General features: G+C 39.5%; 1 pseudogene; it reads right to left on the bottom strand.

The window, feature by feature from the left end:
- Positions 1-24,531, bottom strand: part of LOC116101478 — a 41,882-nt pseudogene that overhangs the window by 5,311 nt on the left and 12,040 nt on the right.

Below are 24,531 nucleotides of genomic sequence, written 5' to 3'. Positions count from 1 at the left end.
TCTCTCCCTCTCCCTCTTCCTCCCTCTCCCTCTCCCTCTCCCTCTCCCCCTCTCTCTCTGGATACCTATTTCCTCTCACAACAGAGACTACATAGTAAGACACTATCTCCAAGATAAAATAAAACAGAACAACATAAAAATCCATAATAATGCAACTATAACATAGTCACATATCCAAGGGACAGCAAACAGCTGATTAAAAAAAAATTATTCCATGCTGGTGAAAGTAGTCCCTTACCTTCCTCTTGGAAATGTCATGGTAACAACTGGGGTTCACCCAAATCCCAGAGGCATGAAATCCTATTGCAAAATTAATTGAAGCAAAAATTTTTATCTTACTGTGAAGGAGACTACAGCTGTTGACAAGTCATCACCAATTTTAGGTGACTCCAGTGCTCAGAAAAATGCAACTGCATTTAGATGCTCATGAGGAATAATTAAAATTGTGTATCACCATACCCTCCCTTTCATTTAAAATATCATTCTCCTTAAATATCAGCTGCATCACAAAAATATATCTCCATTTGTTTGGGTTTTAATGTTTTTAAAATGAAGATTAGAGCTTAATGGTGTTTCAAAGCCCAGTGAAGTGGAAATTTCTGGTTTCTTTGGAGACCATAGAACTGGTTGTATCATGTGATGTTTTTCTGGAAGCTGTCTTATGAGAGGGTGTTTTGCTGAAGCAGACACATGGGAGGATGTTTTGCTGAGAACAGACATGTGATGTTTTTTCTGGAGGCTGCCTGGAAAAAAATGTAATGCTTTGCTTGAGTGGATACTTGATATTTGGAAAGGGTATGAATGTAACCCAACAGACAGTGGACAATACTGTGTGGCATTGGTTCACCTTGCCTTCTTTGCTGATCATCATTTGTCATGATTTTGTAGAGGAAAAAAAAATGCACCAGACAACTTCTCATGAGATTCCGGCATCTTCTTGACACTTCCTCTCCGGCCAGTTGGTAGCACCTCACAGTTTCTTCTAGACTGAGCTGCCATTGCTGATTCATGAATGGTGTTTGTGAGTGAATTGAGCTATGGCTACTGATTCATTTGAACTGAACTGACGATATCCTGACAAAGAAAATTAGGATTGCCCCAAAAAACTATTTCTAACAGTCCACGTCCTCCTTTGCCCTATTAACCTTTTCTTTCCACTACCTCCAGTGGGTAGTAGGCTAGAAGGGAGGTTAAGCATTTAAAAGTGCTTATTAAAGTAGATTTTTAAAAATCTAAGTCTAAAGCCCAGTAATGCTAAAGTTGTAAGAACTAAATACTTTCAAACATTTTATTATCTACTTAGCCAGCTTACCAATGGTTCAATTATGAAAAAAAAAAATTTTTTTTACAGGTTTCAGCAGGATGACAGCTCCTTTTGATATAAGCCCCAAATAAAATATTTTACTTATGAAGTTTTCAGTCTAGACAACTGACCCACTCATTGTACTCTTCAAGTTTGTAAAATAAGTAAGAGAAGATGGTCTGAAACCCCTCTAGCTATAAAACTTTATAATTTGGAGATCCTGGGTTTTCCAAAGCTATCAGATATAACACTTTAGTAGAAAGAAGCAAGCATAAATTGAGATTCTGAGAAAACTGTGTGCTTCTTTGTTTCTTTAATTATAGACTTTATACAAAGTATTTGAGTGTTCATAATTTTCCTGTCTTAAAATGGATTCAAAATCCAATGACCCTCCCATCTAAGTTTTTACTTTTAATCCTGTACCAAAGTGGCATGCTATAAGGACAAGGTCAGCTTCTCTTGTGTTCTTCTGTGTTTGACCCAGACAGAGACAGCAATGTGGCTGCAGCTACTCACACTGTAGGAAGTGTGACTCTTTCTGATTTGATACAAGGCTTTAATGTTGCTGCACTGTTGTACATGTTCTTTAAAAAATTAAATCTAACTTACATAAAAGATTAGACTATATGTCTTTGAGTCTCTTCTTTGCTTCTTTGTTTCATTTCTATTACTGTGATAATTATCCAGACAAAAGAAACTTAAGGGGGGGGGAGTTATCATGGCTCACAGTTGCAGGTTACAGTCCATCACTGCCAAGAAGGCAGGGTGGTGGGAACTTGAAATAATTGGTCACATACACAGTCAAGAGCAGAGACAGAGAAAGAATAGTGAGCTAGTGCCGGCTCACTTCACCTTTTAGAAAATGTAGGCTAAGACTCAGCCTTTGGGATGGTGCCACCTACTTGCAGTCTGGGCTTTCCCACATCACTTAATTAAGGTAGCACACCACAGACACAGCTGCAGTCCTACTTGATCTAGACAATCCTTTATTAAGATTCTCTTTCCAGGTGACTATCTGACTACTAGTTAGGACAGAGGTTTGTCCTAAACAGACTTAGGTGAAAGATAAAACTGCCCCATTTTGTCTGAGAAAGGGCAGATTAGTTGACTGTCTCCTTGGGGGGAATGGAGTAGGTACCGGCTATGAAGAAATCTACAAGAGTTTATTATGACCTAATCTTCACAGGTCTGCCTTTGAGATTATTTTTAAAGAGATTAAATATACAGTTTATTTTATTAAGCAATAGTTTTAGATCACAATTTGGGCTATTAAAGTACAAGAAGCAAAGTCTGCCTTTACTATCCCCTTTTCTCCTCCTCCCTTCCCTCTTTCTTCTGTTTTGGGATGGAGTGTCATGTAGCCTACCTAGGCTTGCCTCAAGCTCTCTATATAGCCAAAGCTGGTCTTGGACTCTGAATCTTCCTGCCCCTACTTCCTAAGCTCATGCCACCATACTCTTGGTTCCATTTTGTCTTTGGTTCTTAACCACACATTCTGAAATCTTGAGAAATAAAAGTTACTGTGCCATGGCTTCCTTGCTAGCTTCTGGACAGAGGTATTTCTGTGATGGATCACCACAGTCTGAGCTTGTGGGAGCTGAAAGTAGTTTTTCTGATTCTTAGTGACTGGAGTAGTCACTGCCACTGTCCCACATCTAACAGACAAAAATCTATCAAACAAACAGATAAAAGAAACAGATAAAAGTATATTTATAAATCTGTGTCCTTAAGATGCCTTCAGGGAATCCCCAGGAATTGACGATGAACAATATAAGTTTTTGATCTTTCTATGGGATATCTTTCAGGTATGTTATGATCTATTCTCTAAATTAGTAAACAGAAAACTAGTAAAAATTAGCCAAACACATGAAGCATCGCCACCCCACCCCCAAGCCTCCAACTTTACTCTTAGATCTCAAACTCCATCTCATGTCATGCATCTATTCCAGATATAATGAATGAATGATAAAGAGAATGAATGAATGAATGAATGAGCGAACAAGATTGAGAAAGGCCAACTGACTTACCTTCTTTTTGTGAATTCTGTGAGATCTCAGCAATATGGCAGCCTAAACAAGACCCACACAATGACAATACCAGTAGTAGACATGGCAATGTGAATAGAGGAAATCTCACAAGGCACTGCCAGGTGAAGAACTATAGGAAATTAATGGATGCCAAGAGAGGGAGAATTGGTCTTCTTCAAGTTTGAGCCCCTGATAGGTTACCTATCACAAGTGGTCACCCCTAACACATGTACATAAGAACAACACCAAATAGATTCAGTAGGCTATGTGTGTGTTTCTAGTGTAGAGAAAAAGGTTAGACTATGTGCCTCTGAGGGTCTTTATTTTTAGTTTCATTTCTGTTACTGTGAGAAAATATCCTATACACACAAAGATAGTTCTGCATACATACACATGCACTCACAACGCACTCACATACACTCATATGCATATATGTTCACACAAATACATACACATACATACTTACATACACACTCATACATACACTCACACACTCATACATATACACATATCACACACTCACACACACTCATGCATACACATATATCACACATACTCATACACACACTCATACACACATATATACACACATCACAGTCATACACACATATACTCAAAAAATACACACATGCTCACACACACTCATGTACACACTCACACATACACACATCACACAAACTCATACACACTCATACACACATACACTCAGCCATACACACATACACACTTCTACTTACATACACATACTCACACATACAGTCACACACACTAATACACTCACATACTCATTTACACATACTTGTGCACATATATACTCATACATACACTTACACACTCATACACATACTCATACACACACTCACACAAATACATCACATACAGATAATGATAATAATAAGAGAGGAGGAGGTCAGTAAGTTGAGACAGGGTAGGGAGACATGGAAGAAATTAGAGAGGGAGAAGGGGAGTGGAAATGATAGAAATATGGTTCTTATATACAAAATTCTCAAAAAGCCTTAAATTAAAAAGGATGACAGTGGCCATCTGTACAAACATATATGCATCCCTACAAGGTACTTATTTGGTGTCTGTCCTAAGGACTATCATAATTACTGTGAAAGCTGATGTGCTTTAGCTTCATCTTGCAGATGAGAAAATTGAACTGTAGAAAATATGAGTGACCTGCCCAGCATTATGCCCTTAGTCAGGTAGAGTTGGAATGGACAGGAGCAGGTCTCCAGCTGCATACTACTGAGGATTCTGCAGTCTCATGGTGACTCAGCAGAGCAGCAATGTGTGCTCCAGTTACCCAGTGCTTGCTAGCTCACTTAGCTTCAGTGTGCCTATCAATATCTCTAGAGAAAGTGCTGCAAACATAGAAGTGCATCACTTCCTTGGTCCTCCCAGTCGAGTGCATGGCCTTGTAAACAGGGAGTGTGAGCTGTCAGTCTCTGTGTGTCCTATAACTTACCTAACAAGTGAAGAAAGGAGAAAAGATCCTTTTTGCCTCTGCTAACTAACAAAAAGACACCATCTGGATTTAACTGGACCTAGTATAAAATCTAATGTATAATGCTATTTTATGGTACATGTCTGTGAGTGACCTCTAGTAGAGAAAATTAGATTGTCCTGCCTGCTGACCTTTCTTCCCTCCTTCCTCCCTACCTCCCACCCTCCATTCTTCCTCTCTCCCTGCTTCCCTGCCTCCCTTCCCCTTGCCCTCCCTTCCTTGTTCCTTACCGCCCTACTTTTCTCTTACTTTCTTTTCCTCTTGAGGCAGGGTCTCATATAGACTAGGCTGGCCTCAGACTCATTATATATACCTGTAAATCCCTGGATGACCTTAAATTTCTGATCCTACTGCCTGTACCTCTGAAGGGTTGTACACCACCAGGGCTAGTTTAGGTGTTGCTAGAGATTGGATCCAGGGCTTTGTGCATGCTAGACAAGTACTGTACCAACTGAGATGCATCCCCAGCCACATATATAGGAGAGCAGAGAAGGCAAGCTTGTTTCTCTGTGAGGCATCCACTTAGTCCCAATCTGTCCTGCAGAGTAGGGAGCTCAGATAATCTTTAGCTGCACTGTGAATGTCTACTTCCACCTATCAAGAACAATTTCAAAGTGTAAAAGGATGGTGTGTGTGTGGGGGGGTGTATGGTAGAGCATCAAGGCCTATGGGTAGAAGAGGAGGCATTGTCACACATTGTCAATGCCACCTTTATCCTGAACAAGAGGATGAGCTGAGCAAATGCCCCAGAGCATTCTGGTGGCTTTGGTTTGACTTTACTGCTAGACAGTGCTGAGTGAGACACAAGTTCCATATACACTCACAGAAAGAAGACTTGCTGAGCTGGGGCTGTCTGGGGTTTCTTTGGTGGATGTCTTATTAAAATTCTGACTATTGTTAGTCATTGTTAGAATCAGAGAGTAACAGAATCCAGAAATAAGCAGCTATGCTTTGTAATTACCAGCATCTGAACCACACTGCCAAGTCTGCATTTCTGGATGCAGAGAGTGAAGCAGGCTTCATGATTTTACTTCTAGGATCTAACATTTACTGAATAGGAGATTTAATATTATAAACTGACACAACTTCTAGACAAGGAAACAGTCCATGTTGGTGACTGTAAAGCATCATCCAGGTATCCACTCTCATGGTCTTTCAGAGTTGAAGGTGCAACATGAGATAAAACAACTGAACATATAATAGAATCCTGAGTAGGTCAATGGATGGCTTGAATTAATAAACTCGTAGGGAAATTATTCCTTAAAACCATGAATTCACAACTACAAAGCTTATTTTTGCTTTGCTATTATTAATACAATAAGAGGTTTGACTTTGACCCTGGGATTGCAAACGTGGAAAACATTAACAGTATTATATTGACATGTCAGAGCCTCTCTTTTTTCTGCATTAAACTGAAGCTTCTGATAAGTATGGAAGAGTCCCTGTGGCACCAAATAAAACTAAACAATTCGTATGGACTAAGATCAAGGAAATCTAGTGGGCTTAAAGTTTCCAGCTCTTCAATAAAGAGAAGTCTGTTGGGGACCACTGGCAGTTATTAATGTTTCAAAACTATAATTTAAGAAATCATCCCTTTTAAAAGTAAATACTAATCTCTGGGAAAATTCTGTCCTTTGTAATAAGGTACATGGTAAGGGTTTCAAAAACATTTCAAATTCATGCTGATAAAATGTCTTCATATCATTGGTTTGGTCTTTTTGCTAAAACCATTACAGGTTTAAACTGTCTGAGGGTGAATTAGGAGGCCACAGTTACTTCAGTGTGATGTAGCAAGTCTTTTACAACAACAGTAAATATGTCATAGAACATAATTTTTTTTTCTTAGCATCTCCTACATAGGATTAGGTTTGGACAACACAAAATAAAACAAGATATTTTATCTTGGGAATCATCAACCAGCTTCCTCCTTTGGGAAGCAAGCAGCAATGGGTTGTAATCTGTGACTTTTGCTGGCTACTCAAGTCCACAAAACACAAATGAGTATGGAATGCCAGGTTGCCACCAAAGACACAATCACAAAACCAATAAGCCGGTGGCCGTAAATACTACAAAGACAAGCATGGAAGAGGAAGACAGGTTAGAGGCCGTTCTTACTGGTCATGATAGTCTACCTACACATTCAAAATTAGAGTTCTTTCCCTGTGTGGAGGTGGCTTTGAGTGCCTATCCATACTGCAGTAGGAAACTCAGTGGTTCTCTGGTCTTTTTGCTCAAAGATCTAATTTGGCCAAGCTTGCAGGATGAACTGCATTCCCAAAGATCATTTTGTTAGAGAAATAAAATACAATAAAAACCACCGTGAGACATTTAGGTCTAATGAAAGGATATGTGATCGGACTATCAAGCTTGCAGTACAACTTACAGGTCAGTATTCGATGTCCTTTCAGGTAGCCTCCATACCAGAAGACTGTTTCTCTTTTTAGTTTTGGTTTAGACATTTGAAATTCTGTTTCTGTAAGGAGAACCATAAAGTCCAGGGTTGTCTGTGGTGTCAAAAAATGAAAAAGGATTATTGTCTCTCAGATCTTCCATCTTTATGTCTTTATGTCCTGTTCATGAATCTTTTCAGTCTGGGATAGCAAATGCAAATTGTTTTTAATAAGGTTTTGACTAATATTTGGTTTTATATTTAAATACTTTTTAAACACCTTTGTTTATAAATTTAGACTATTTTATGTTTGTTTTTAAGTTCTTTAGCTAGTTGAATTATAAAAATCCCAGTATATACTTACATAGCTTTTGGTATATTTGGTGAACTTAAAACCACAGTGATGCTGAACTTATTTTAAATGGTCCAATGTTCTACAGGTTTAATAACATTTCATATTTAAAATCTGAAGTTTATGCAAAATGGTAACAATCCTTCCCAAACAGAAGATTACCATGGATGAAACAACATCTTAATATCTAATTAAGGAATTATCTTAATATCTAAAACATAAATCTTTCTTAGGCCTCAAATAATAATACTAAAATTTTAATTATTATGATAATTTCATAATTAAGTCTCCTCAGAGCCAAGTCTTACCCATAGAGAAAATCTATTGCCATCCCAGTAGATTTTAGTCACTTGTGCTGAGATATTTCTGACATGATGACACTATCAAAATTGCTATGTGTCCCCTTGAACCTTGTTATGTGCCTAAAATTTCTTGGGCTTCTAAACCTGAAACTGAGAGTATTTCATTGATCATCAGGGAATTCTTTTCACCTTAGTGATGAAGGAATTCTAGCACATGCTACAGTGAGAGTGGATGGTGAAGACTGAATAAGCCAGTCAAACATACACCAAAAAATAAATCTCACCTCAAACACTGTAAAATTTCCTTAAAATGTCCAAATTCATAGAAACATAAAACAAAATGGAAGATTCCAGAAGCTGCAAACAAAGGGAACAAACAGAAATATTTCATCTGAACAGAGCTTTAAATGATGAATATGGTCAAAGCAGTATTTATTTTACCACAATTGAAACATTAGAATAAAAATATAAAGAGGTTTAATAATAACAAACTTTACCACACCAATGGGAATGTGAACAAGAATGGGTGATGCTTATAAAGAAGGCAAGTGGTGCCACTGCCTTGGAAAACAGTTCAATGGTTTCTCAAGTGATTACAGGACTACTTTACAGCCTAACCATTCTATTCTGCTATATATCCAGCAGAAATGAAAACAGATGTGCACACAGGAATTTATGCACAAGATCACATAGTAATTTTATTCAGAATCACTGAAAGGTACACTCCAATATTTATCAACCCAAAAGGATGAAAACATATGTTATCCACACAATAGAATTTAGTATTATTCAGCCCTGGAACTTGCAGTTTCTGATCAGCAGGCAAGAAGGAAATCATCATATTACTGTAAGAAATTAAAAAAATAAGATGGAGATCTGTGAGGTTGCTGAGGTCTCAGGACAAACTATTGCCCTCAAGAAAGACAGGCAGATGTAGAGAATCAAAGCTTACTGGAGCAAAGACTTCCATACAAACCCATACTGGGGTCATAAAAACCTGAGCCATGGTTGACAGATTGCTAGAGTTCTGAGCAGAAAACATGATAATTAAATGTGTCCAGTCTTGAGAGGATGCCTCATACTTCTGTGGGTTTCACTCTAGGTGCTTTGTTTTAGCCAATAAACAAACAAACAAATAAATAAATAAATATCAAAGAGGAGGAGGAGCAGAAGGAACAAGAGGAGGAGAGGAAGAGGAGAAGGAAATCAAGGAGGAGCCCAGATAATTCCAGGATCTGGGAAGATGGATAATGAAGTAAGAGTACTTAGCTCATAACAAGGACTACCTTGAAGAGCAAGTGTTGAACCAGACCTAGCCACCATTGGTGGAGAGAACCCCTCTCTCTAGTCTTTACAGGAAAGGAAAGTAATATAGATACAGTCACCCAATGGAAGGGCCCCGGCAAGAGTCAACCATTCAATTCACATCCCAGAGGCATGGGTCAATGAGATGACAGAGACTTCCACCTAGGAATTTAAAACCACTATTATTAAGATACGAAGGGCTCTAATGGAAAGAACAGATGAAGTGCATAAGAGAATGGACACCCTGAGCAGATAGGGGAGATTCTCAGTGACACCCTGAGCAGGTAGGGTAGATTCTGAATGGACACCCTGAGCAGATAGGGGAGATTCTGGATGGATTCCCTTAGTGGATAGGACCATTCTGAATGGACACTCTGAATGGAAAGGGGAGATTTTAAATAAGAACCCAAAGAAATGCTCTACCTCGTACTCAGTCCAATGGATGGCTGTGAGCCTCTACTTCTGTATTAGTTGGGTACTGTCAGAGCCTCTCAGGAGACAGCTATATCAGGCTCCTGTCAGCCAGCACTTACTGGCATCCACAATAGTGTCTGGATTTGATGACTGAATATGGGAAGGATTCCCAGGTGGAGCAGTCTCTGGATTGTTCTTCCTTCAACCTCTGCTCCATAGTTAGTCTCTACATCTCCTCCCATGGGTATTTTGTTCCCCCTTTTAAGAAGGAATGAAGTATCCACATTTCGGTCTTCTTTCTTTGTGAGTTTCTTGTGGTCAGGGTCCCCAATGAAGGAGCTAGAGAAAGGACCCAAGGAGCTGAAGGGTTTGCAGCCCCTTAGGACGAACAACAATATGAACTAACTAGTACCCTCAGAGCTCCCAGGGACTAAAACACCAACCAAAGAGTACACATGGTGGGACTAATGGCTCCAGCAGCACATGTAACAGAGGATGGCCAAGTTGGTCATCAACAGGGAGGAGAGGCCCTTGACCCTGTGAAGGTTCTATGCCCCAATGTAGGGGAATGCCAGGGCCAGGAAGCTGGAGAGGGTCTGTTAATGAGCAGGGGGATTGGGGAAGGATCAGGGGTTTGTTTTTGTTTTTGTTTGTTTTTTATTTTGTTTTTATTTTTATTTTTATTTTATTTTTTTCAGAGGGGAAACTGGGAAAGGAGATGTCATATGACATGTAAATGAAGAAAATATCTAATAAAAAATAAAAATGAAAAATCTTTTTTAATTAAAAAAAAGAAAAAGAAAAAAGAAATGCTAGACTTCAACACATTGTACAGAGATAAGGCTAGGCTCAAAAACAGACTGCCTACAGCTGAGGAAATCTCTGAGCTTGAGGTATGCCAGTAGAAAGTTCCAAAAGTGAAAAACAAGAAGGAGGAAGACAGAAACAAAAATGGAAAGAAATGTCCCAACGATGATAGGACAGTGACAGGTGTCAATCAGACTCTGATAAATACCAGGAACAATGATAATGATGGCTATCTACTTGCCACAAATCAAGGTCAGACACCCAACCTCAAAATCAGGAACTCAGAGAACTGCAAGAAATTAGTTTGAAATTACTTAATTCATTAAAAATACTTTAAAACTACCAACCAGAGTACACATGGAGGGACCCATGGCTCCAGCCTATATGCAGCAGAGGATGGCCTTATCGGGGGCATTAACGGGAGGAGAGGCCCTGGGTTCTGTGAAGGCTTGATGCCCCATTGTAGGGGAATGCCAGGGTAGAGAGGTGGGAGTTCATGGGTAGGTGGGTAAGGGAGCACCCTCATAGAAGCAGGGAGGAGAGGGAATGGGATAGGGGGGTTTCTTGAGCAGAAACCAGGAAAGGAGATAACATTTGAAATGTAAATAAAAGAAAACATACAATAAAAATATTTTAAAAAGTAAAATAAAAATTAAAAAAAAAACCACTACCAGATCAGAACAAACAAGTAAAAAAAGAAACAAAAAACAAAAAAAAACCCAAAAAACCGACTATACCGAGGTGTAGCATATTCAAACTGCAGTAAAACAAAGATTAAAACAAACCTGACTATACCGAGGTGCAGCATATTCAAACTGCAGTGAAACAAAGATTTAAAAAATCTTGAATGAAGCAGAAACATGAAATACTGATTCAGACTCTAACTTGGATGAGCCTTAAGAATGTGACAGGGCACACTCCAACATGGATGAGCCTTCAGAATGTGATGAGGATCCTGAGTGACAAAAGACCACACACCATAATTCTATTATATGAAAGCCAGGGACAGGAAAATCACAAAGTTGCTTACTTAGGCCTTGGCGGGGTAGCGGCACACTGAGAAGCAGCAGACTGACAGCTATAAGGTTCAGGATGCTCTTCTTTCTGAGGTGACAACAAAACAAAACAATAACAACGACAAAAAAACAGGGCAGTGATTTGCTTGTATTGCTGATTTATAAATTTCAAATTTCAATTTTTTTAAGCAGGACTTTTAACCTTTTTTGAATGTTTTAACTAGTTTTCCAAATTAGAAACAACTTCAAATTGTCACTTTTATTGGACATTGGAGTCCTAAATTTGATTTACCACACAGTAGGTGCTTGTACATTCCTTACTATTTTATGTGTTGCTTTTTGCTTCTTTTTTACAGTCTGTGGGGTTTTGTTGTTGTTTTACTTTTCTTGTGTGATTATTGAGGGCAAACATATTTCATATCTGTGGGCTGACCCACTGCAATGTCTGTAATCTCTTCTCTGTATTTTATTTCCCCATTGCAGAGAAGTGGCTGGAAAGAGCATCTACCCCATCCCCACCCAGTTGTTCCAATAGTTACGTGTTTCGATTTTAATTCTGTTTTGATTCACTGTGTTTCTTTTACTCCAGCCATGGAGGTGCACGTTTCTGTACATGAAATTAGTTGTTAAGCCTGTGTGCCTTTAACATTTGAAAGCTGAGGCATTTCTCAGTGCTTGGAGGGGATGCAGAATGTTATTCCTGTTGCTCTGGGCTGGAGGACTGATTGAAAATCTGTTGAAAAGTTTGTCCCATTCTTTTATACATCATAAGACATTTGAGACCATTATGTTGGTAAGTCCAAACACAAACAAACATGTTTCTACTTCCCAGAGTCATAGTGTATTAGCTGCCTTTACAGGACTGTTACCAAATAGGTATTGGAAATGGCTTAAAGAGGGAGGGTTTATTTAAGCTTAAAGAGGAAGGGTTTATTTATTGTTCAGGAAATATCAACCCATTGTGATGGACCGGGCATATTGATCGAAAGGCTGGGATTGCTCTGACAGTGTTGGCAGGATTCTGCACTGTCCTTCACGACCTGCAAAACCAAGAAACAGAATCTTGAAGCAGCCCAGGCTACAACCCTCAAATTCCCACTATAGCTTCCAGTGACTCACCCTTCCAGACAAAGTTCCTGCAACCTCCCAAAAACAGTGCCAGCAGCCGGGACCAAGGATTCAAATAGATGAGTTTGTAGACTTTTCACCTTCCCACCACAATGCAGAGGCCAGACAGTAGGACATGTGCTAGCCCTGCTGGCTGTTCACTGGAGCTGCAGAAATGTGGAAATTAAAGGGAGGGTTTGAAAACAGCCCTCCGCGCCCCCTCCCCCCAAGCTCGGCAGCCATCTCCCATCTCCTGCATCATGGTTACTGAGAGGCTGAGACAAAGTGAATGAAAACAATTCAAATTTCAACAACTTGCTCACTGAACAAATTGGGTTTCTAGCTTGTTGACTTTTCTTCTCTCCTTTTGTGAATACATATGTAACAGACATGCACTGAAGCAGAAAGATGAAGCTGCTGTGTCTTTGAGTATTTTAAGGCACATTGTCTCTCTCATGGAAGCAAGGGGTCATACCGTCTGCCTCATCTGATCAGAGGGTGCATTCAGCATCTGAAGGGATGACTTTCAAGTTTGAAAAGTTTTTGAGTCTTCCTGAGGTTACAAATTTAATCTCTTCATTTCAGCAGAAACTTTTTCCTTTTTTCCCCCTTTTTGGCATAATGTACTAGCCAGGAAGATGGCTTTATTCAGCGGAAAATCCTAAAGCACTTAGTAAAACAGTCACTTGACATTTAACACTTCTCCCCCTTGGAAACAGATTTATCTTTATCAGGATTTGAAGTGATAAATATGCCGAATGTAAATGGACACCTCACGGTGACTTCATGCGGTTATCTACCCTGTACCACTGAAGTGTAATAAATAGATACTTTAAATACTTGATCCTAGAGGTCTCTTCTTGAACTCGAGTGTAAGCTATCTAAACAGTTGAAAAGAGATTTATAGTTATGAAGAGGCCTCTATGTCAAGGAAAGTTTTATGATATTCTATAATAAATTAGCAATAAATGGATACAGGTGACTGTGGAATTTATGAACTTTAATGCTTTAATACCGCACTAAAGAAAAACTAATTATTAGGGTCCTAAAGGGTAATATAAAAATACCATCTACAAATTGTCAAATTAAGCCATTAGTCCTAGGTATTTTTGAGGTAGGTTTTTTTTTTTTTTTTTTTTTTTTAACGTTTCAGCCTGAAAGACAGAAATAAATAAATCGGAAAAAAAACCAGTTCACCAACTAGCAGAAACGTAATGGTCAGGCATCTCAGTAGAAAATGTAGAATTTAAAGTTAAATTCTAAGACTTTTTTCTCCTTCTACCTAAAAATAACTATACTTTCAGCACATCAGTGAAGAGATATTTATGTTGCCAACAAAAGATTAATTTCATTTGATTCTCACACAGTGTTTGTTGAATACTTTCCTACAAGTGCTCATGAAGACATCTGTGTTTGAGAGGTCCCAGCAAACTTATCTGAATGGAAAAAAGAACCAAATTTAGGAAACATGAAGGTTTTCGAATGTCCTTTTCTGCAAGAAATTCCAATCAGAGGCCTGCACGTAGGGAGACATCTCCACTTTCATCTTTGCTTTGTCATAAGGAAAAAGAACTCACCCCTTTTATTCCTAATTTGAACCTCACCAGGAGGTAGATGGGTTTATTTCCTGGAGGGAAAACACTTTTGTAAGAGACTGCCTGTCAGGTGACCTTCCAGTTTCCTGTCTCTCACCCCTCTAAAATCTGTTCTCCACACTAACACCAAAAGGGTTTTACTTTTAGCAAGAAAGCAGTTTACTGGACCATAACTCCCTAGTCCTGGGTCCAAGTATGGTTGTTCCTACACAGAGGTAACTGACCATGAGGGAGTCATGCTCTGATGACTGGCCATGCTGGAGGCATGCTCTGAGCTCTCTTTTCCAATGCTTTCCCTTTCCTTCTTGTTTTTCTTATTTTAAGGAAAAGCTCTAATGCCACTCTTAAGTGTACAAACCTCCCTCATAATCAATTACTTTCTGGATACTTCCTTGCCATTGGATCCCTTCCCTTAAACTTGACTGTGTACAAAGGTCAGTTTCACTGCTTGGTTGGAAACTGGGAGGCAGAGACCTACTTTCCCATCTTTTTGTTCCCAGCATCTGAGTATATAGTGCAAAAATAGTGTCAATTAATGGCTTATTGAATGAAAATCTGGAGAAAAGATATTAAAAGGGAAAGGGGCTGACCAATTGGTGTGCCTTTCTTCCAAATATCTAAGGCTAAGGCCAAAGAAATCTTGAGGGCTAAGGCATTACCAGTGATGAGGGCTGGAGAGGTCTCAAAGACAGAGCTCAGATGCCACATGTATCAATGATTCCAGGTTCCTATCACCACCCAAGAAAGAATTCAGAGAAAGCACAAAGCAAGGAATTGAAGGAAGTGTAACCCAGAGGGAAAGTACACACTCCAGGGATGAGGGAGAGTTTCTTGAGAGACCTGTGCATTGTCTTGGAGTTTGGGTAGCTCCTTGAGGTCAAACAAACTTTGAAGAAGGGGAGGATTATCATGAGTTAAGACAAGGAAGAAGATACATAGATACATATGATAGATAAAGATACAGATACATATACATACAGGTACATGTAGGGGTGGTTCTAATGCTGTCCTGTTCCCCAGTTGGTTCTTGGTCTGTCAGTAAAGAAGCCATAAACCAATTGCTGGGCAGAAGGAATGTGCAGGACTTCTGGGTCCCTGGTGGAAAAGAAACAGCTGCAAGGGAGAAGGAGAGACTTTGTCAGGCTTCTGATGGAGAGAAGGTGACCAGACATGGGAGGTCTCAGGCAGAGCTGTGGCCTGTGACCGCTCCTACAGGTAGGCAGTCAAGGATGTAACTGAGCAACTCAGTTTAGAGCAGGTGGGAGGTGTGGAGATAGTGATGTTAATAAGGGCCTGCTTTTCAAGGAGGGAGATAGTAGCACCCGGCAATTGTGTCAGAAGGCAAGTTGGAAATGAGCATCCTCTGTGTGTGTGTGTGTGTGTGTGTGTGTATGTGTGTGTGTGTGTGTGTGTTTTATCCAAGGATTCAAGGGAAGCTGGGTTAGAAGCTGGGTTGGAGCTGTTAGCATGGCCCATTCCTGGAGCTTAAGTATAGGTACAGATACAGATATAGATGATATAGGTACAGGTATAGGTAAGATGACATAGATGATATAGGCGTAAATATAGGCATAGATCTAGACATAGCAGTTATATATCTTCTATCACTTTAGTTTCTCTAAAAAATCTTGCCTAATAAGGTGGTCTTGTGTTATTTGTTTAAGGATTGCATGATATAGTTCTGCAAATTATCAGCCTACACTCACAAGACAGTTTGCCTTTGTTTTCCTATGTTAATCAAGCCAATCTCAAAGGCAATCAGTATATTCATATTTTCCCTTTTTCCACAAGTCACTTAATCATAATACAGAAAAGAATATACATTACCTTTCTCAGATTGAGAGGTTTCTATTGACTGGTAAAAGCTAGTTAGGAAACCATGATGACATTAATGAGAATAATGTCATTGGAAAACACAGCTACAACCTTAAAGGAAATAAAATTATCCTGAGCCATATCTGAGTGACCATGGTGTGGAAATGGATTCAGGTTGGCTCAAGTAATAATATATTCTGACCTGAAAGTGGTGATAGGAGCTTTTTAACAGCCACAGAACAAAAGAAAGTCACAAATTGTCTTAGTTAGGGTTTCTATTGATATAAAAAGACACCAAGACTAAGTCAACTCTTACAAAGGACATTAATTAATTGGGGCTGGCTTATGGGTTCAGAGGTTTACTCTATTGTCATCAAGGTGGGAGCATGGCAGCACCCAGGCAGGCATGGTACAGGAGCTGAGAGTTCTATATCTAGGAGAAGACTGGTTTCTAGGCAGCTAGGGGGAAGGTCTGAAAGCCCATGTCCACAGTGACACACTTCCTCCAACCAGGCCACAACTACTAATAATGCCACTCCCTGGGCCAAGCATATTCAAACCACCATAATTTTCAACACACATCAACATAATTTTCAAGTATATTGATGAGACCATTAACTAAATGAATTGCTCCTCAGTGGGGATCATTATGCTATTAGTTTTAGATACTAACTGATGACATCCATTACTTTTGACACACATAGCTAGTTATTGGCCAGTTAATATAGTGCAAAATTTTTCTTTTCGTTTTCTGATAACTTCTTAATATTTTTAAAAATCAATATGTAATTACATCATTTCCTTTTCTCTCTCTTCCTTCAACCCCTCAACCATTTTGTTTCTTCTCAAATTCCTGATATCTTTTCAACTTCTTTTTCTTTAATTATTTTTGATATATGCATAAAATATGAATACAACCTGCTGAATTTAGTGTTGTTTGACCACTTGATGTTGAATGCAGAGTTAGGCAGCTTATCTCTAGAGAAAACAAATTCTCTATTTTTCAGCTATTTTTAATCCCCTTCTGTGTTAGAATGTCTATTGGTATTGCCTTTGTTCATGTCTTGTTTAGACAGCTATATTGTTGAAGTATCATGAGTGTAGTTTCCTTTTTATTTCTAGAAGATATAATCTCAAAGAGGACGTTTTGATCATCTGGCTTTTACACTCTTTCTCTTCCCTCTTCTACTATGTTGAGTCTTAGGTGTAGAAGTTGTGTTTTAAATGTATCCAATGGGTCTGGACACCTCATAATTAGTTTTTCCCTATATTTTACCAGTTGTGGTTTTCTATAACAGTCTCTGTCTGCTGCAAAGATAAGCATCTTTGATGAAAGTTGAAGAATACTCTTGTCTTTGTCTATATAAGGATAAGTATTTAGGATACAGTTAGGAGTTATGCTGGTTTAGTAAAATGAGGGCAGTAGGTTCTTCTCTTAGATCAATGACCTCACCAGCCCCTCCCACTAGCCCTGGGGAGCTGGCTAGGTTTTCAGTACCAGACGTAATTTTGTTGGCTTAGGTTTTTCAAAACCTACTTTAATAAGTGTTCTTAAACACTTCAACCCCCTTTATATCCACAAACCAAAGGTCGGGGAGGAAGATGGCTAATAGGATAAGGAGGATGTGGACTTAGAAGTAGTTCTTTGAGGCAATTCCAATCTTCACTGTCAGCAGTCCAGTCCACCAGCAAACACCAAACATGAACCAGCAGCAGCTTGATCCAGAAGAAACCACGAGGCTCTGCTGACTCCACCAAAGTGCCAAGAAGCACCAAGAACACCACCAGAAGTTCTTTTGTGGATTTCACTCTAAGAAGTTACAGCAAGAGAAGATCAGAGAAGAGAGCAAGGCAAACCAATGCCATAACATTTTCAGTGAAGATCAGTATCAGTGAAGGCCATTGAAAACCAGCAAGGCAAGCCAACACCAGAGCATCAGCAGCAAAGACCAGCATAATCGAAGCCCAATGAAGACCAGCAAGGTGAACCAATGCCAGAGCATCATCCACTGATTGTTGGGTTATACTTATACTCTTTCCAAGCATCGTGCGCCCTCTCAAGCATCCGCTCCAACAAAACATCACATGTCCCTTCATCAGGCAGCTTTCAGAAAAGCACTGTATGTCTGTGCTCAGCAAAGCATCCTCTCATAAGACAGCTTCCATTAAAATATCCCCTGACACAACTGGGTCTCTGTTGCGGGGAATTTTGTATAAAAAAAAAAAAATGAATCATCCACCCTACAAACTCACTTTCCCACTGGGCCACTTCCCAGCAGGCTCTTATTCTCTGCCAGCTATTAAAATATCTTGCTCACATGCAACTTTTTACACATTCCCACAATCATTTATCTACATAGTGCCTAAGACCAGGAAAATAAAACATGACTTTAATGCCTTAATATCCAATCAGATTTATATAACAATAAAATCACAATTTACAAGATGCCAATACAATAATTTCTGAACCAAATAATAAAGACAATATTCTGACCAATTAATCTATTTTGTAAAAGCCTTTGCTTGGTTGTATAACCTCGTGGGGTCAGACTAGTCCTTATTGTCTGTCTCAATCATGATGACCCTCCTCCTGCTCCTCTGACCTTTTTCCTCCTCCCACTCTAGCTCCATCTTTCTATTCCTGTCCAATCACAGGCCTGTCACTGCCCTAATGTGATTGGCCAGAGAAAATGCTGTAGCAGATCTCTAGTGAAACCACACATTTCCACTTCATAATTTCCCTCATGTTGAGTGGGCCTTAAGTCCAATTAAAATGACATTGTAAACTGACGAGATATGAGAGTCACTACTGCATCCTTAGGGATATTTTGCCACGCTGGTCATTGTTTTGGTTAATAGGCATCACATCTGGGTAGGACTATGAATTGCTTCCCTCCCTTGTCTGCCTGCATAGCACCTTCTGGTACTATGAAAGCTAGCCTTCAGGAAGAAGGCTTTCAACTCATACCCAGCTTAAATCCTTCAAATGTACACTATGTCTTCAGCAATATGAGGCAACCTAGTGCAACAGCAATGGTTTACATTGTTTGGGGGTTTCCTATACTTCCATGACCAACAACACAGAGTGCAGTTTCTTACATCAATTACTGGGATCTTTGTTAGATGGTCTATGGCACAATCAGTCAGTTTAATAAAGGATTGTTTTAAATGTATGATATGAAGTGGGTAGCTCAGTAGTTTCATGGTAGTACATATCTCTACAGGACAGTGAGGGTCCTGTAGTCACATGACTACAACAGAACGTAGGTTAAATGGAATATAGTAAGTACTACTGTACTAATGTCATTTTCATAAAGTGACATCATTTACAGGTTATAACCAATGAAGGAAGATTGAGAAGGGCAAGCAATAAACTAAAACTGTGTAGAATATTTGCAAATTCTTAGGACTCTTTGTTTCCAAAATGTGTGTGTGTGTGTATGTGTGTATGTGTGTGTGTGTGTGTGTGTGTAATTATGTATACCTTCATCTTAATCAGTTTTCTCAAGTCTGAACTTAGTTGGCATAACTAGCAGCAATCACTGGAGAGACAGGTTATTGGGCAGGAATATTGGATGCACAAACAACAAGGTCCCCAGAACTGTGAACGCCTGTAATCCCAGCAACGTGTGTGTGTGATGTATGTAGTGTGTGTGCACATGTGTATGTATTGTGGGGAGGGTGTGTGTGGTGTGGAGGGTGTGCATGTGGTATGCAGAGTGTGTGTGTGTGTTGTGTAGTGTGTCTGTGTCTGTGTGTGTGGTGTGGAAAGTATGTGTGTGGTGTGCAGAGTGTGTGTGGGAGTGTGAAGAGTATGTGTGGGTATGGTGTGCAGTGCATGTGTGTGCATGTGTGTATATGTGTGATGTACAGAGTGTGCATGAATGTGGGTATGGAGAGTGTATAAATGTGTATAGTGAATGCATATATGGTGTGGAGTGTGTATGTGGTGTTTAGAGTATGCATGTGGTATGTAGAATGTATGTATGTGTGTGTGTGTGCAGTGTGTGTGTGGTATGCAGTGTGTGTTTGGTCTGCAGTGTGTGTGTGTGGTATGCAAGGTGTGTGCATGTGTATGTGTTATGTGCACATGTGTGTTAGGTCTACAGTATGTTTGGTGTGCAGTGTATGGGTGTGGTGTGCAGAGTGGGTGTGGCTGTGGATGTGGGTGTGGCCAGTGTATGTGTGTATGTAGTATGCAGTGTGTATACACCCATGTGCATGTGTGTGTGCGTGCGTGTGTGTGTGTGTGTGTGTGTGTGTGTGTGTGTGTGTGTGTGTATGGTGTACAGAATGGAGTCAGGAGGATTTCTAGGGTCTGATGGCTGCCAGCTTAGCTCCAGGTTCAGTGAGAGATCATGTCTCAAAGGAATAATGTGAAAAGCAATTGGGCAGGAACCTAAAATCCTCCTCTGGCTTTTGCATAGGTATGCATACTGCACACACATGTGCACATAACACACACGTGCATGCACACAGGCATACACACACACACACATTGACTCTCACTCCATTAAAATGACTATCTTCTTCCAAAAACAGAAGCTGAAACAAGAAAAAGTGTAGGATAGTCCCAACTTCAATGATAATTCATTTTTATCTATAATGTCTAAAATATATCACCACGTACCATCCTGGTGCATATGTATGCACAAGGATAAAAAATACCCCTAAAATTTTGCACATTTATTTATTTTTCCTAAGCACAAGAAAGGTAGAAGACAGACTTTCAATTGTGATATCTTGCTACCTTCCTATTTTTCCCCTAATCTATTACTAATCCCAGGTGTGAGTCAGGGTGCTTCCTAGGGATATGTGTGCAGAAAGAGACCTTGTCCCAGGCATTTTTAAGGGCCACAGTCATTGAGTGGAAGTTCAGAATAGTTTTGTGATTCTGAAACGCACAGATTGCACTAGCCCAGTGTGAAGATTGCTGCTGTGGAGACAAGCAGAGATAGTAAAGGCCATGAACCATTTTAATATTGGTCTGTCCCTTTGGGGAAAGGATTAATCATTCCTTCTGATATGTTTTGAGTTTTGTCTATACGTGCTAAACTTTATAAACCCTGTCTTACTATTATTTTTATTATGTATTTTATTATATGTATATGTTTATATAATATCTGTACACTTTCACAGTATTGATAGATAACTGTCTAAGCTTTTTCGGCAATTTGAAACTGTTCTTCTCATTTTTCCTTCTGAGTCCATCAGCTTGATAGTGTTAGATCACTTGTCTTTAAGCCATTTACATTCTAACAACTGTCCACCAGCTCTGTCATTCATTCATTCAAAACCTCCTGTTTGTAAGGCGCCATCCTAGGTATTCTAGGTGGAGGACAAGGTACAGAAATAATAATGTAACATGGAAGGTGAAAAGTGTTCTGTGGAGTTGGGAAGATGAACTGGGAATTTATTCTGACAGCTATAAACACAAGCAAGGCTGGAAAAGGTGAGAATAGAGGTGTCAAGGGGCTGGAAAGTCATGGCCGGGCCTTTCCATCAAGAAGCAGCTGTGTGGAGGTTGATGAAAGAAAGTCAAACTCTGCTAAGCCTGAAATGAACCTGCCCCAAGCTTGACCAAATGTATAGGGACATGCCACGAAGCAGAACACTTATCTACGGGGACTCTTGAGAGCATACAGAAAATGGTCATTCATCTATTTTTGAGCAGGTCAACAATGAAAGAGTTTTCTACATTGAGTCTGAAAACAAAACATACTGAACTGAATACATAATCTGATGTTAACAGATTTTTAAAAGTTGTATCAGTAAAGCTCGGGGCTGGAGAAATGTAGTTAAGAGGGACTGTTGTTCTTCCAGAGATCCTGAGTTTAGTTTCCAGCACCCACATGGGGTTATAAGCTCCAATGGATCTGACCTCCATGAGCATCTGCATGCCCATGTATAAACACACACACACACACACACACACACACACACACACACACACATCTCTACACACATGCTCATAAGTAAACAATAAAAATAATATCAATACATGGATGATGTAAATGATGCATAAAATTTTAAGAAGGAATAGAAGGTGAATGTAAAAGAAAAGACAAGCATGCAAGTGACTGCAAAGCCTAGGAGAGAAGAGCAGAGACAGTCAAGGTAGGGACAGAGACAGGTAGGGGTGGCTGTAGTTCTTACTGACAAGTCTTTGCTCATGAAATGTGTGATTATGTGTCTGGAGGTTTTCCACACTGGCAGAACATCAATGATAAGAGCCATTGTTGTTGTATTTAGCATTGAATCAAGTGTATCTCCATATATTTCCAGGAGCTTTAAATCTTGATCCATTAGTTCCCTCCTAGTTTCTGATAGCTTCCTTTGTTATATTAATAATATAATAAGGAAATCTCAAGGCTGCTTTGTGGGGGGTGAGAAGCTCTTAGCACTTCTGTTTAGGGCAACACACGTCACAGTTTCTCCTTCCTTCCTTCCTTTTACATTTCTTCTGCCTCTCCTTCCCTTCCCCCTCCTCCCTCCCTCCTTCCTTCCCTCTTTCTCCCCCTCCTTCACTTCTATGTTCTAGTGTCTTTGGTTTAGGAAGGTATTCTATATGCTACCAAAGAAGAAATGTAAACACTAACCAAGTCCACAATGGTGTCCTGTCTGCAAGATATGCTAGGGCAATAGTGACACAGAACACGTGAGAGCGACAAAGCAATACTACTGTTCTAAACAAACAAACAAACAAAGAAACATAACAAAATTAGTTCTAATGACATTGTGCAACATTTATAAATCAATACCTGGCTCAGCCATCATCAGAGAAGCTTCCTTCCTCTTGTAGCAAATGGGAACAAATACAGCTTGGAGAGATGGAAATTTCTATCAAGTTGAAGGTAATATACTTATTGAATTTCTGCGGGTGGAGTCTTGATACTGAAATTGTGGTGATAACCCACACAAATGGCCCAGGAGCTAAGTCATCTCTATGACTATGGTAAAAGGACCCATGACCCTGTGTATGCGGGGACAACACCTTCTTCTTGAAAAAGTACAACTGTTTCTCTTTTCTTTCATGATTTATATTTTAATAAAAACTTTTATGTTAGAAAAAAGAAAAGATAAACAAGCTTTATGGAAGTCAGTTTCACAAAATCTGAAGTGCCTTTTAAATACTTTCTATTTGGCCCAACAATCTTATTTCTAGGAAAATGAAACCAGCCCCCTTTCTCTTCAAAATAACATACAGAGGGTAACATTTTCACAGCAATGAAACACTGAAAAGATCTTCAGTGAACTAGAATGGAGAATTTAAATATGACATATGAGTGCCTTGAAATTCTGTGAGCCAATAAAACATGAAATCTTTTGCATACTTGCTTAAAAATCTTGAAAGCACAATTGATAAATTGTGACCTCTATGTAATCAAGACCTGTGGAGACATACACATATATATGGAAAGGACTGAGACATGATACCATCAGCTACTCAGCTTTGGAAGAAAAAGAAAAAGAAGTGGAGGAGGAGGAAGATCAGGAGGAGGAAGAGAATGGAAGGGAGGAGGGGGAGAAGGTGAGAGTTGATATTGTTATGTATTGAATGACCTACTTTGGTTCCCATACATGGGAGATGCACACTGCACAGGTATCAAGTACCACTGCTTTTTCTTCATCATTTGAACAACAATAATAGAAACCAGAGACTGGAGAGATGGCTCAATGCATAAAGAATCTCAGTTCAAATCCCCAAAACCCACATGAAGCTGGAGGTGTTAACCAGCATTCCTATAGTGAGGTGGGCAGTAGACACAGGGGCATCCCAGAAAGCGGAGGGCCATCTAGCCTGACATAAGAATCGGTGAGCAACAGAGAGATCCTGCCTTAAACAAAGTGGGAGGAGGGAACATCATCACCTGATGTTCTGCTCTGACCTCCACAAGAATGCCCTGACATTAGTGTTTGCACACACACAGGCATGTACAAACACATATGTACACACACTCATGCATGCACACAGAGATAAGAGAGAGACATGCACACATATTCATACACATGCATACATACACATGCAGGCACACACATGCATGGACACACACATGCATGCACACACATGTATGGACACACACATGCATGCACACTTTTTTAAACGGATATTTAAAAACCAAACACCCTACATGTAAAGTCTTTTCTTGCAAATTGCTTTCTGGCTGGTGATAAATGAAATTAAGAAAGTCTTTTTTCTTTCTGTAGCATTTCTCCATCCCTGCTTGCTACACTTTCTATTTGTCCTGAAATCATTTACACTGCTTCTCATTCTAGACCTAACTTCCTACCTTTTGCTGTCAGAGTGTTTCTTTTTAAAGTCCACTATATAAAAGAAAACAGGAGACTGGTGTGGGATTGTTTTTAGCACTAAGTAGCACACAGAAAGCCTGTCCTGTCCATGTTCAGTTTCCTTCTAGGAAAGAGGCCAGTGGCTCTGTTTTCCTCACTATAAGGAGTCTGCTCTCTCATTATGATTTATTTAATGCTACCTTATGTCACTTGGTGCATCAGGAGTATTTGCTGGTGTAACTGGTGTGCTTTTTGATACCAAGGTTGTAGAGAGCAACAAGCAGCATTTTCTAAAAA

Source organism: Mastomys coucha, unplaced genomic scaffold (assembly GCF_008632895.1).
Source record: "Mastomys coucha isolate ucsf_1 unplaced genomic scaffold, UCSF_Mcou_1 pScaffold21, whole genome shotgun sequence".
Lineage (NCBI taxonomy): Eukaryota > Metazoa > Chordata > Mammalia > Rodentia > Muridae > Mastomys > Mastomys coucha.
This window is presented reverse-complemented; position numbering and strand designations above follow the sequence as displayed.